A 15,517-nucleotide genomic window follows, 5' to 3' on the forward strand; every position below is an offset into this window, starting at 1 on the left:
TGACTTGCCTGTACCTCAGAGAAGTATATACTGAACAGGTGGGGTCCCAGGACCAAGACCTATGTGATGCTACTTGTGACTGGCTTAGAGTTGGACATGGCACCCGCAACTCTGACCATGTGTATTCTATCCATGAGCCAGTTGGCCACTCATCTCGTGACATAGGGGTTAATGTTCAATTTGGTAAGCTTGTCTATGATGCCAGAGTGGGGAATGGTGTCGAAGGCTTTAGTGAGGTCCAGGTAGGCTGTGTGGACTATCTTCCCTTCATCTATGGCCTTGGTAACTGTTTCAAAGAAGTCAACTAGGTTTAGGAGGCAGGATTTGCCTTTAACGAAGCCGAATTGGGTAGGGTCCAGTGTCTGGAGCTTCCCAATGTCTCTGTTTATGAGTTCCATGATAATTTGCTCCATAGCTTTGCAGACCAGGCTGGTCAGGCTTATAGGGCGATAGTTCCCAGGTTCTGTTGTGGCACCACCTTTGTGGAGCGGGATGACTGTTGCTATATGCCATTCTTTGGGTACATAGCCTGTGGTAAGGCTGAGTCTGAACAGTGAATTTAGGTGAGGGTTTAGTTCCTTTTGGAGCTCATGTAAGATGCAGCCTGGGACACCATCCGGTCCCATTGATGCTGTGTTCTTAGCTTTGAAGAGGGCTGTTTTTACCTGCATGTCCGTTATGTCTGGGGATCTACGTTCTTCTGGGATGGACACAGGCCCTTTTGGGGGTGAGGGGGGGGGGTGAAGTTTGCACTAAACTTGTCCGCCAGGATGTTGACAATGTCAGTTGGTTCAGTGTATTTTTTGCCATTTTGCAGTAGCTCAAAGCATATCTGAGAGTTGCCACATAATGTTTGATATAGCTAAAGAAGGCTTTGTGGTTATCTTTAGATTCCTTGGCAATTTTCCTTTAGAAACTGGCCTTGGATGATTATATGAGCGATCGTAGTTTCTTGCTAATAATGATCAGTGATGCCCTTTTGGAATTTTGCTCTATCATGTAGTAGTTTTCTCCTTCTGTTGTATAGTTTATTTATGGCCAAGGACCACCAGACTGGTTTCCTCTTTTTGGAGGAGTGAGTCTTGGTTTTACTCAGGATGGCTTGATCCATGCATCCCTGTAGATGCTCATATAATGCACTTGTAAAGGATTCTGTGGATTGGATAGCATTATCCTGTAGCAAGGGGGCTTGGAAGCTTTCCACTTCGGTCTTGAGAAGTGTGAAGTTTGCTTTTGAAAAGTTTTTCACAGTGGTTTCCTTGACTGGGGGTGGGGTCGGGATGTGTATGTCCAATGTGATTACTTTATGATGCGATCTTACCAGCGAGGAGTTTACCTCTGGTGTGGAACACTGATCCCCCATGTGGGTGATGATCAGGTCCAGTATGTTGTCACCTCTAGTGGGCGTAGTGACCAGCTGTTCCAGGGCGTTTGAGTTTATAAACTCTAGGAAGCATTGAGCAAAGGAGTTTGTACTTGAGTAATTCTCCCAGTCAATGTTTGGGTAGTTAAAATCTCCTAATATCATGGTGTTTGGTAGGACATTTATATTTTCCAGTGTTCTCAGGAATGCTGAGTGAGGGTCCTGAGACAAGGTAGGTGATCTGTAGCAAGCTACGATCTGATAAGCAGCTTTGCCTACTGTTAGTTGCACTTGGATGGTCTCCAAGGCCTCGTGCTGTGCCACTAACCTGGAGGTGTGGGTATCCTTTATGAAAATGGATACCCCCCCCCCTTTTGTATTTCGGTCTGGGTTTTGGGGCCGAAGCTCGGAGAGATTGGGATTTCTTTAAGTGGAGCATGTCCAACAGCTCTGTGTTTGACATATCTTTGTATGTTAGGCAGAGATCACCTCTGAGTAGGCGATATGCGACAGAGTAAAGCTGGAGTGTTTTGAGACGGTCTGTGTAGGGCATGTATTTGAGGCCGCCAATCCTCTTTGTGAGGTATTTCTGCGGCCTTTGCAGTTGTGGTAGATGTCTTGTGAGGTACATACCAAAAGGGGCGTTGTACTCTATAATGGGTCTAATGAGTGATGAGTAGAGGGGAACAATGACCTCTTTTTTTCTGCATGAGAAACCTTTTGTGATGAGGTGTGCCACATAGAAGGATTTCCTGACTACTGTAACGATGTGATTATCAAAGGAGAGTCTACTGACCACCTGTGTCCCAAGGTCTCTTATCACACTTTCAGTGTTAAGTATACTACTGCCTATGTTGTAGTTCATGGGTAAAGAGTTTTTACCAAAGGGGATGACAATGCACTTTTTGCCATTGAGCTTGAGGCCATGGCTTTGACACCAGGCATCTGTCTCAGTGAGGCCCTTTTGTAGGATGTCCACATCGTTAGTAGTTTCGATTATTGCTCCTAGTTTGCAGTCATCTGGGAACTTCATTAGCCAAAGACCTTCTGTGTTAGCCTGTACTTCAGGGAAGTAGATACCAAACAGGACAGGACACAGGACTGAACCCTGTGGTACTCCACTTGTCACAGGTCTGAAGTCGGACTTGGAGTCTGCTACTTTCACAGTGTGGGTTCTGTCAGTGAGCCAGTTGGCAACCCATCTTGTGACATAGGGATTTCTACCTAGTTTAGTGAGTTTATCTATAATTCCAGAGTGGGGGATGGTGTCGAAAGCCTTGGCAAGATCTAGATAGGCTGTATGAACCACATTACCCGTGTCTACGGCTTTGGTGACTGCTTCGAAGAAGTCTATCAGGTTTAGGAGACATGATCTGCCTTTTCCAAACCCGAAATGGTTGTGGTCCAGAATTTGGAAATTGCCATTGTCTTTGTTTATAAGTTCCATGATGATATGTTCCATGGCCTTGCAGACCAGGCTGATCAGGCTAATGGGGTGCTAGTTCCTGGGGTCCATGGTTGCTCCCCCCTTGTGTAGTGGGATAACCGTCGCTGTGTGCCATTTAGCAGGCACAAAGCCTGAGGTGAGGCTATGATTGAACATGGTACTTAGGTGTGGTGCCAGTTCATTCTGTAGTCCGTGTAGAATGCAGCCAGGGATGTTATCTGGTCCCATGGATGCTGTGTTCCTGGCTTTGGAGAGTGGTTTTTACCTGTGCAGCCATGATGACAGCAACTTTGCATTCTTCCGGTATAGAGATGGGTTCTTTCATGGGTGAGAGGGGAGGTATCTGCCAGAATGTTGGCAATATCAGTTGGGTCTGTATATTTAGTGCCATTGTGCTATAACTCAGAGCAGATCTGAGTGTTGCCATTGTGATTCTTGACATAGCTATAGAATGCTTTATGGTGGTCTTTAGAATCAGTGGTGATTTTGTTTTCATAACTAGCTTTGGAGGATTTTATCAGGGATCGCAGCTTCTTACTGAGGCTGACCAGGGAGCTCCTCCACTCATGGGTTTTACCCTCTTTTGCAACAGTTTCTTCCTTCTGTTGTGCAGCTTGTTTATGGCAGGGGACCACCAGATTGGCTTCCTTTTCTTGGAGGATAGCGTCTTGGTTTTGTTTGGGATAGCACGATCCATGCACTCATGTAAGTGCTTATAAAGTGCAATTGTGTAGGATTCAGTAGTCGTAACTGTATTGTCCATCTGCATGGGTGTCCTGAAGTTCACCGCTGCTGTCTTAAGAATCATGAAGTTGTCTTTGGAGATATTTTTTAACATGGTTTCCTTAATGGGGGGTGGGGGCAGAATGTGGATATGTAGGGTAATTAGCTTATGGTCAGATCAGACCAATGAGGCGTTGATTTCAGGTGTGGAACACCGGTCACTCAGGACAAACCAAACCCCGTAACCAACACAAATAACCACAAAGTGAGCTAAATGCTACTCATTGCCAGAAGTCTCAGCCTCCAGATGCACACACTTGAGGCACTTCTCCGTATGGAGAATATTGATATCTGTGCAGTAACAGAAACCTAGTTCAAGGCTCCAGAGAGGACACCAGCACTTCCAGGATACTACTCATTCCATACCTTCCAGCATCAGAACCTGGATCATAGCACATAGGGTGGGGATGTATCCATATTCATCAAGGATACCTACACCTCTCTCTACATGCTCTCTACAGGATATTTACCCATAGAATGTTACACAGTAACATTCTTCCCACTCCACAGGGGTGGGGCCACAAAAGACCCTTGGCATTCACGCTCTATGAACCCAATGAGTCTGATCTGCAAGGCAATGGAGCCAATCATAATGGAAGTCAACAATAAAGACATTCGGAACCTTCACATAGTTGAGCACACCCAGTTTGGCTTTGTCAAATGCAGATCACGCCTCCTGAACTGGGTGGATTTCTTTGAGACAGTTACCCAGGCTACAGATGATTGAAATGAGCTCCACACAGCCTACCTATACCTCGCTAAGGCCTTTGACACCATTCCTCAGTCAGGTATCATAGATGAACTCACCAACCTGGGCATGAATCCATACATCACAAGACGGATTGCAAACTGGCTCACAGATAGATCCCACAAATTAAAAGTTGCTGGCTAAATGTCAGACTCTACATCGGTAACAACTGGTGTCCCCCAGGGTTCAGTCCTGGGGTCCCTCCTGTTTGGTATAGACTTCTCAAAAGTACATGCCAACACAGGAGGGTTGTGGTTGACTAAGTTTGCTGGGAACTGTAAAGTGTTTGCTATAATAGATTCCCCGGATGACACAAATATTCTCCAGAAGGGACTCTATGAGACAGATGTGTGGTGTCAGAATCATGGCCTCAAGCTTAATGTGGAAGAATGCATAGTAATCCCCTTTGGTGAAAACAAAGTACCCACAAACTACCATATAGGTGCTACCCCCTTAAAACTGACAAGGTAATAAGGGATCTGGGGACACAAGTAGATAGTCATCTTTCCTTTGACATCCATGTTGCCAAAGTGATTGGGAAATCCTATGTGGCACACCTAATCAACAAAGAGTTTGCATCAGGATCAAAAGAGGTAGTGGTGGCCCTCTACTCTTAAGTCATCAGACCCATCATTGAGTACAATGCACCATTTTGGATGTACTCAACTAAGCATATCCAGCAGCTGTAGAGACCAGAGAGGTACCTCACCAGGAGGATTATTGGCCACAAACAGTTGTGTTATGCATCACATCTGGTAAAACTAAATCTGTTCTCCGTTGCGTACCACCTACTCAGAGGCACACTCTGCCTAACATACAGAGCCATGTCCAACACATAACTGTTGAACATGCTCCATCTACAGATAACAAAATTGAGTCACACTACCCACTCCAGGGATATGAACCTCATCACAACAATGAATACAACATGTTGGTGGGATAGGGTACCATCCTGGACACTTGCATTACTGTGGAACAGAGTTCCAATGTACATCAGACAGAGCCCCTCGCTGACATTCTTCAATAGGAACCTTGATGAGTGGCTGGGAAACAGACAATTCATGCCAGGCATCACATTAGCAGCCCCACTAGAAAGGGGCTTAGGGTACTAACTATTAGAACTAGGGCTTGGTAGACTACCCAATGGGGTGGTGAAAACTGCACAACTTGCCTAGGCTAATATATGCCTTCGTGAAGACAGTCTACTACATACCTTTGAACCTATGTGACAGATACATGTCTACAGATAGTGGATGTGTACTTTATTGTACAGTCATGTTGTACAGCAGGCACATGGACCACATACACTGTAATGCTTACAGATACTGGTGGCTGTTATGTACACTGGGTGAGATGTGCACCTCATGTATTTTGTGCCATTGGGATGTGTGCTGTGTGGGGCAGTCCTGGATGGCTTCCTGTCATGGTCACCCTCTTACACACATCTCTGCCCATCCATCTTTGGCTTGTTATACTGTGTTCCCCCTACATATATATATAAGTACATAGGTAGGGATATATTAGTATGGCCAGAGTGTGCAGCTATCACCACACATGAGGTTAGTTCCCTAGGCCTCTGTGTAGTAGAGCTGATGAAGTGATCCATGGTGTGACAGTTCAGTTCCACATACACTCATCAAGGCTCCTCTGGAAGAGTGTCAGTTAGGGACTCAGCTTAATGTAGGTTGGGAGCCTGTTCCAAAGCAAGGGAAGTCTGTGAGTTAGTAATATATCCCTCCAACATGTTCTATTTATTGTTGTGATGATGATATCCCTAGAGCATGTGGCACAGTGAGCTTGGGTTTACTTCAGATAGCGCATGTACATCAGTTCTGCATTGGACATGGATCTGTCTGTTGGGCAGAGATCGCCTGAGTAGACAGAATGCAACAGAGTACAGATTGAGTTAAATTCAGTCTTGTTGCATGGGGCAACTGTTTGAGGCCAGTAATCCTCTTATTGAAGTACTTCAGTGGTCTTTCCAGCTGCTGAAGGTGCCTAGTCAGATTCATTGCAAGTGTGCCGTGATACTCTCTGATGGGTCTGATGACTGATGAGTAGAGGGAACCTCCTTTGACCTACATGCAAAGACCTTGGCAATTTGTGGGAACACAGAGCATGATTTTCTAACCACTTTGTGAATGTGTTTCTGGCAGTAGAGATGACTATCCACACGTGTCCTTAGATCCCTTATTATTGCCTCCATATTTAGGGTGTTGGCACCTATGTGGTATTTGTATGACTGTAGCTCGAGGCCATAATTTTGACACCACTTCTGTCTGACTGAGACCCTTTTTAAGGAAGTCTCTGTTGACCCAAACATTGGTTATGACAACCTTCTTGCAGTCATCCACAAACTTTGCTAAACATAGCCCTCGTGTGTTTGACAGTATTTCTGAAAAGTATACACCAGACAGGAGGGCTCCCAGGACTGAGCCATGGGGGACAGCAGTTGTTACCAGCTTGAACAGGAGACCGCAATTCTTACCTTGTGGGATCTATCTGTGCCCCAGTTGGCAATCCATCAGATGACATACATGTTTATGCACAGGTTATTGATTTTGTGGATACGACATTTGTGTGGGATGTTGGAAAAGGGCTTTTCAATGTCTATGTAGGCCGTGTGGAGCTCATTTCATTGATGTATGTCCTGGGTGACTGCCTTAAAAACTGTCTAGCAGGTTTAGGAAGCATGATCTGCCCCTGACCAAACCACAATGGGTAGGGTTGGGTGTTTGTAGGCTCCCAATAGCTCTGTTTATGAGTTCCATAATGATGGACTCCATGGCCTTGCAGATCAGGCTTAATAGGCTTATAAGACTATAGTCCCCATGGTCTGTTGTGCACCGACACTTGTGGAGTGTGCCAAACATTGCTGTAACCCATTCAACCGTTTCATATCCTGTACAGAGGGTGAGTCTCAACAGACTGTTCAGGTGCAGGGTCTGTTTGTTTTCGAGTTCACATATGACACAGCCAGGGAAACCATGTCATCCCATAGATGTCGTGTTTTTAGGTTTGGATAGAGCTGTTTAACCATTGTATATGTGATTTCTGGGTTTTCACAATCTCCAGGTATGGTAATGGGCCCTTCTGTCAGTGAGAGGGGGGTAAATATGTATGAACCTGTCTGACAAGATGTTGGCAATGTCAGTCATGTACATGTATTCATTTACACTTTGCACTGACTCTGAACATATATGAGTTTACATTGATATTTATGACATAGCGAAAGAAAGCTTCATGGTTCTCTATGGACTCTTTGGCAATATTTTTGCCAGAACATGGCTAGGATAATGTTAGGAGTGCTCACTGTTTCTTGATGATACTGATTGGAGATTTATTGATCTTCTTTGGATTTTCACTTTCTTTGAACAACTTAAGTACTTGTAGTACATAGTTTGATTATGACAGGGGTCCAATATATTATATGGGTCTGTTTTCATATAACTGTGTGCGCAAGGCAGGATTGGTGAATAGTGACAAGTGTCTGGAGTAAGAACTGCAACTGCCAGATATGTGTGGCCCACTGCTGTACTCAGACATGGCCTAAGTGTGCGCGCATGCCCAGTATGACCTTTCAGTATGTTGCTGACTGAAATTTGCTAAATTTGTTTAAGTGTGTGAGCATGCCCACTATGGGCATATATACTATATGTGTGTGAAAAATCAAGTTGTTTTTTACTTCAGGGCTCACCTTTGTGTTGTACATCGAAAGGAAGCACACTGTGCCTGCAGGGCTTCCATGAGTCAATTTGCATAGACTTATCAACATTTCTACATACAGGGGGGACAGCTATTATTTGTACATTTCTACCCGGGGGGCACACCTGATTGTTACTGTGGGTGTACATAGGATGAGGGGTACACCTGACACTTATACACATTTGCTAGCCCTGCACTGCTATGTCAGGTACTCCATTTCAGTCTGTACTGTTGCCTATCATACTGGCTTGAGGCATACCACTGTACTACAGACCTTAGCTTCCAATTACACCCATATTAGTTTGTGACTTCATAGCCTACCCAACCCACATCACACTGCCTGGCTTGCTGTTATCTGTCTGCATAGGCCTGGAGGGAGGTTACTCGTATGCCTCTTCAGAGGGCAGGATACAGCATTTGTTTGTGTTTGCGTTTGTCTACAATTGTCCTGCTGGCTGTGACTGTTAGGTATGTGACCCCCCCCCCCAACTGGTATGTGTGAGTGACTTAAGTTGTGTCTGTGCTAGCGAAATTCTGTCATGGCTTAGTGGTTCAGTACTGTAACTATAGTGCACAGTATCCTGAGTTCGAGCCCTGTCACTGCTTTTTATTTTCCTGCTGGGCAGACCTGACTGGTTAAGGAACAGTAATGCAGGTGTGAGCGTGTTTATCCGACTTTGCTCAACTTTGCCCAACGTTGCCCAATGTTGCTCAATGTTGCCCGACATTGCGCTGGTTAGTGCGGTGTGCAGCTATGCCCAACTGTATTTAAATATGCTCAATACTGGTAAATTTTGCTTAGCAGTGCTTTATATTGCTTAAAATAGGGACTCATGCCTCAGGTGGTGCTGCAGGGCTGCCTATGTCGGATGCACATATTACACTCCCTATACATGTTTGAAAACAGGTAGTGTCAAGTTAGGCATCCCTTTTACTGTATGTGCGAGTCAGAGAGAGGTGTCATTTCCAGGGTTCCTACTGAGTCAGTGTATGTGCTATGCATTGCCTCTTTGCCAAGGCCAGGGCATACTGGGCACGCCTCATTCTGCCTACTGGGGCAGGCTCAGGTTGTTCCTCCTCCGAGTCACTCTGTGCCTGTGCAGGCCTTGACAATGGTGGGGGGCTGTTTGGCCCTGCCCCATGTTGTTCCTATTGCAGCTGTTTCTGCAGGATCATATTGTGCAGCATGGCACATACCATGACAATGTGGGTACATGTAGTTGGTGAGTACTGCAAGGCTCCACCAGATCTGTCCAGGAACTGGAACCGTGACTTGAGCATCCCAAACACACACTCAATTATGTTTCTTGTTTGTGCGTGTGCCTCATTATGGAGTTTTTGTTCGGGTGTGTGTGCATTTCTGATGGGTGTCATCAGCCACGGCTCCAGTGCATATCCAGCATCCCCCACTAGGTGACCATCAGGGATGTCCCCATTGGCAAATCTCTGGTACAGCTGTGTCAGATGCCAGATGTGGGAATCATGATAACTTCCAGGGCAGCCAGCACACACATTCATTATTATGCCCTGGGCATCACACACGACCTGGCAGTTGATGGAGGAGAAGCCCTTGTGGTTGATGTAGACCCTACCCTGCTCACCAGGTGGTGTGTTGATGTGTATGTGCGTGCAGTCTATTGCACCCACTACCTCAGGGTATTCTGCTATTTTGCGATTTTAAACTCTGAAGTCACTGTGAATACATATTTAGTATTGTCTTGTTCTTTTATTATTTATTATTAAATATATTTAAACCTTTCACTGATATTTGTGAGACATATTTAAGCTCTGAGAGTACATGCATATTTATTTGGTGACACTGTGCAGACCACTCCTAATAGCCTTGCTCTTGATCAAACTACCATTTGGATTAATAGTAAAAGTACACAGTAGGATTGGGCACCCTTTCTTAAGGGCCTTAAAGTAGCTGATAAGGGATTATGGTGGAAGTGATAACTACCTTATAGTCTGGGCAGAAGGGGGCATAGCTAGTAAACCTGTGCCAACCTTTCCCAGGTGTGTGTGTGTGTGTGTGTGTGTGTGTGTGTGTGTGTGTGTGTGTGTGTGTGTGTGTGTGTGTGTGTGTAAAACAAATATCCAAGAGTGTGTTTGTCAGCTCTTTGGGCAGGGACAAGAAGCACTGGTTGGACAGAGAGAGAGAGAGAGAGTGTTGGAGGACTTGACTTGGAACACTGACTAAGGATTCAACTCTATTGCTGTGCCAGTGGTGAGTCTTATTGGGGATATGGAGAAAGAAACCAGCCCTAGACTGACTGTGATCTCTGTTTGCTTGTAAGGGAAATTGCACTTTACTGTGTGTTTGTACTTGTCATCCTCCCAGTGTGTATGTACCCCACTCTTGGCAGTGGTGAGGATTAAGGGTCTCATCCCGGCACTTGCCCAAAACTCATAGCAAGCACTAATAAACCTTAGTACTAGACCTCCCTATACTGTAGAGAAGGACAAGGCTCTCTATTCGACCTTACCAGCCAGTCAGTAAAACAGTTCACTGTACCTATCCAGGCATGTCCAAAGGGCAGTTTCAGGTGTACTCTCCAGTCCAACTGGTGAATCTGGGCATTTTGAGGCAATGTTACAACTGCCTCATGTACACAGATAACCCTCTCCTCCTTCCACCAAACACTAATACATGTGAGAGATGAAGTTATACAGCCAAACTGGAGGCTAAGCTCTCTCAACCCTAGACTGGACCAGGCAGTCAAGAGGAGAAGATAATTACTTGCATCACACCGCCAGTCTCACATGGACCTATGAAACCAGCACAGGCAAAAAGCACACATAAATACATGAAAACATACTCGGAGCCCCTAAATAAAAATCTGCAAAAGCAACAGAGACCTCCAAAGCAGACATCCAAGCAACCAACCAACACAAACCATGAAACACATACTTCACAAAACCAGTGTGCCACACAATCACAGCCCTTAAGGCAAAATAACATACCCAACACACTAGTAATAGGTGACTCTATAGTCAGGCACACTGATGTCCCACTCACTAGGCTGAACTAGGAGAAGGTTACTGTTAGCTGCCTGTCGGGTGCCAGGATCCGCCACATAATACAAGCACTCAGGTCACTCCAGACAAATACAAATATGACTCTGTCATTGTCCATGTTGGTGTGAATGACCTGAGCCATACCTCTCTGGACTACATGAAAAGAGACATGGAGGAGCTCTCTGATCACGTAGCTCAGGCCGGTATGACCCTGACCCTGAGTAACATCCTGCCCTCACCAAGAATGATACCACGCTATAGAGAAAAAATTATCAATTTGAACAATTGGCTAAGCTTCTGGTGTCATTCAAAGGGGATCCAGTGTCTGTCAGCCTGGGATGACATGCTCAACAAGCCACGCTGCTTTGCTAGAGATGGCTTGCACCTGTCACCCTTAGACTTTTGAATACTGGCCAAGGCTCTTGCCACCCCTATAGTGTCTTTTTTAGGCAAGGCTCAAAAGACAAACCTACCACCATAAATAGCACAAGTAACAAAAAACTGAGGGTAATGCTACTCAATGCCAGAAGTCTAAACCTCAAAATGCACGCACTCGAGGTACTCCTCAGTATGGAGAAAATCAATATATGTGAAGTAACAAAAACCTGGTTTAAGGCTCCAGAGAGCACCCCAGCACTACCAGGCTACAACTCATACCATACATTTTGGCCACAAAACCAGGACTGAAATACAAAAGGCGGTGGAGTATCCATATTCATCAAGGATACCCACACCTATAGGTTAGAGGCACAGCACAATGCTTCAGAAATCATCCACGTGCAGCTAACAAAAGGCAAAACTGATATTCAAATTATAGCTTGCTACAGATCACCCACCATGTCCCAGGACCCCCACTCCGCATTCCTGGAAACACTGGGAAACATAAAGATCCTACCATTTTATTTTATTTTATTTTACATTTTATTTTATTTTACATTTGTTGACCGGACTAGTCTAGCTGGATACATGTCCATTTTCAGTAGAGGCCCGGGGAGAAAAGCTCCATGTGCAACACAACAAGCAATATACAATAAAACAATATACAATGAAAACCCATATTAAGTACAAACTTGAAAAAGTATACAGAAGAACAGATGCAAAATACAATCAAGGAAGAAGTACCAATAAGTTGTACACTAAAAACAATATAGAAAATAGTATTGATTAGAGCTGATTTGTATAGAATAGGGGAAAACAGTTTTTGTTTTTCTTTTTTTTTTTTGCAATGTTAACTGCTATACTCCTATTAAGCATGGACAGAGCAGTAAACAATGATGAGATATAGGTGTATATATGAAGAATTCAGTCAAAGATACATAATAAGCAGATCTCGTAGGTAAGGCTAGTTGAGGCAGGTGGTTATTAGTGAGAAGAAGCAGCAGTTAGTCAGGGATAGTACAGGAACATAGCCAGTGTGTCATGATATGAAGCTTGAGCTTCTTTTTGAAATGTGAATGAGAGGGGAGAGTTGTGAGTTCAGTGGGTAGTAGATTCCATAGCTTACCAATGGTATTACAGAAGAGGGAGTCACCTGCTAAATTGTTGGATCTGCAGGTATTAAACAGTAGTTTATTAGAAGAGCGTAAGTTTTTAGGATTGTGGTAGAGGGTAAGAAGGCTTGAAAGAACAGGAGTATTGGAGGGTTGATACAGGGTTTTGTGGGCAATAGTAAGCTGTGAAAAGTGCAGATGGTGTAGAAACTCTAACCAATCTAGTTGTTTAAGATTTAGACAGTGATGGGTACGGAAAGGAGTGGCAGCAGCAAACCTGGCAATATTATTATAGAATACAGTCAACTTGTTAATGTTGGCTTTAGAAAGGTTTGTATAAATGGGTGAGGCATAGAGTAGAGTAGAGATGAGATGAGTTCTGGCTATAGCAGTCCTGGCTGCTGGAGTAAGAAAGGGTTTGATTCTATAGAGGGATCCAAGTTTCTTGTTGACTGTTTTTATTGTACTGTTAATATGTGTGTCAAAGTTGAGGTTGTTGTCTATAGATATTCCTAGGAGTTTGGTAGTTAGGTCTGGAGAGATAATAGTACCATTGTTAGATGTAAGTGTAAAATGTGTAGGGGTGGACTTGCGGGTTGGGGAGAAGAGAAGCAGTTTAGTTTTCTTTGGATTTAGTAGGAGGCAGCAGTTTGTAAACCATTGTTCAACAGTATTAAATGCATTCTGGGTGATGGTCTGCAGTTCAATTTGAGAAGTAGCTGAGCAGATAATAGTGGAGTCATCTGCGTAATGAATGCAGGTTGAATGTGGAATTGCTGACTGAAGATCATTAATATAGATGGAAAATAGGAGCGGCCCTAATATGGAGCCCTGAGGGACACCAAGGGAGATGGGAAGGAGATTAGAAAGATTATTGTGCCAGAGTACCACTTGTTTTCTGTTATCAAGGTAAGATTTGAACCAGTTAATGGCTAATGGGTCTAGTGATAGAGATTTCATAATATGCAAGAGCAGCTAGTGATGAACCATGTCGAAAGCTTTGGATAAATCAACAAATACTACAGAGGAAAGAAAGCCGTTGTTACGATTATTGTTAATACAATCTGTAAATGATAGCAGGGCAGTGGTGGTACTGTGGTGAGGTCTGAAACGATGTTGGCAGTTTGCCAGTAGCTTATTTTGGAGAAGGTGGTTTAGAAGTTGCTTCTGGATACATTTTTCCATAATTTTTGCCAGAGGAGATAGCAAGGCTATAGGACGAAAGTTGGAGAATTCATTAGAGTTCCCACCTTTGTGTAAAGGAATAATGTAAGAAGTTTCCCAGATGGACGAGATATTTCCTTCACTAATGGGTCTATTAAGGATAGATATAGGGTAGGCAATGGGTCTGGCTCCAATTTGGAGGTATTCTCCTGGGAGTTGGTCAGCAGAAGGGGTAGAAGGTTTAAGTTTCAGTAGAAGAGATCATATACTAGAAATAGACACTGGTTGCAGTTGAAAGGATGGAGGAGGATTTAAAGATGAATTAGACAGATTTGTGGTGTCTGGTGAAAGATGGCTAGCAAGAGATTGGATGGCATTGGTAAAGAAAGAATTAAAGGAGTTGGCAGTGTGAATGGGATTATCTGGGTTGGAGCCTAGAGGGTTAGGGGTGGTTGATTGTCCTGGTTGAAGAAGTTTGTTAATACTGTTCCAAAACATTTGAGGTTTATTTCGATGCCAAACACCCTGATATTGGGTAATTTCAATTACCCAAACATTAACTGGAAGAACTACTCAAGTACAAACTCCCTTGCTCAACATTTCCTAGAATTTATAAACTCAAATGCCCTGGATCAACTGGTCAACACCCACACCAGAGGTGACAACATATTGAACCTGGTCATCACCAACATGGGTGACTGGTGTTCCACACTGGAGGTCAACCCCTCGCTGGTTAGATCTGACCAAAAACTAATCACTCTGGATATCCATATTTCGCCACCACCCCCGGTCAAAGAAACCACCGTGAAAAACTTTTCAAAAGCAAACTTCACATTACTTAAGACCGAGGTGGGAAGTTTCAAAGCCCCCATGCTAAAGGGTAACGCTGTCCAAGCTGCAAAATCCTTTACTAATGCACTCTACGGGTACCTACAAGAATGCATGGATCATGCTATCCCAAACAAAACCAAGACTCACTCCTCCAAGAAAAGGAAACCAGTCTGGTGGACCCCTGTCATAAACAAGCTGTACAATAGAAGGAGGAAACTAGTACAGAAAAGAGTAAAATCCTAAGAAGGGAAGACATACCTGATCAGTATCAACAAGAAACTATGTTCTCTCATAAAATCATCTAAGGCTAGCTTCGAAAGAAAATATTGCCATGGACTCCAAAGATAACCACAAGACATTCTTTAGCTATGTCTAGAATCTAAGTGGCAATTCTCAAATCTGCTCAGAGTTAATACAGAATGGCACAAAATACACTAAACCGACCAATATAGCCAACATCCTGGCAGACAGGTTCAGTGCAAACCTCATCCCCCTCTCACCCCAAAAGGGCCCATAACTATACCAGAAGAATGTAGCGCCCCTGAAATCACAGACACTCAGGTTAAAACAGCCCTCTCCAAAGCCAAAAACACAGCATCAATGGGACTGGACGGTGTCCCAAGCTGCATCCTACATGAGCTCAAAGATGGACTAACCCCTCACCTAAACACACTGTTTAAACTCAGCCTCTCCACAGGTTATGTGCCCACAGAGTGGCTCATAGCAAGGGTTATTCTGCTCCACAAAGGTGGAGCCACAATGGACCCTGGGAACTATCGCCCTATATGCCTGACTAGCTTGGTCTGCAAAGCTATGGAGTGCATCATCATGGATCTCATTAACAGAGACATTGGAAACCTTCAAACACTGGACCCTACCCAGTTCGGCTTTGTTAAGGGCAGATCATGCCTCCTAAACCTGGTGGACTTCTTTGAGACAGTTACCAAGGCTATAGACGAGGGAAAGGT

Source organism: Protopterus annectens, chromosome 3.part1 (genome assembly GCF_019279795.1).
Source record: "Protopterus annectens isolate FY-2018-M chromosome 3.part1, PAN1.0, whole genome shotgun sequence".
Taxonomy (NCBI): Eukaryota; Metazoa; Chordata; order Ceratodontiformes; family Protopteridae; genus Protopterus; species Protopterus annectens.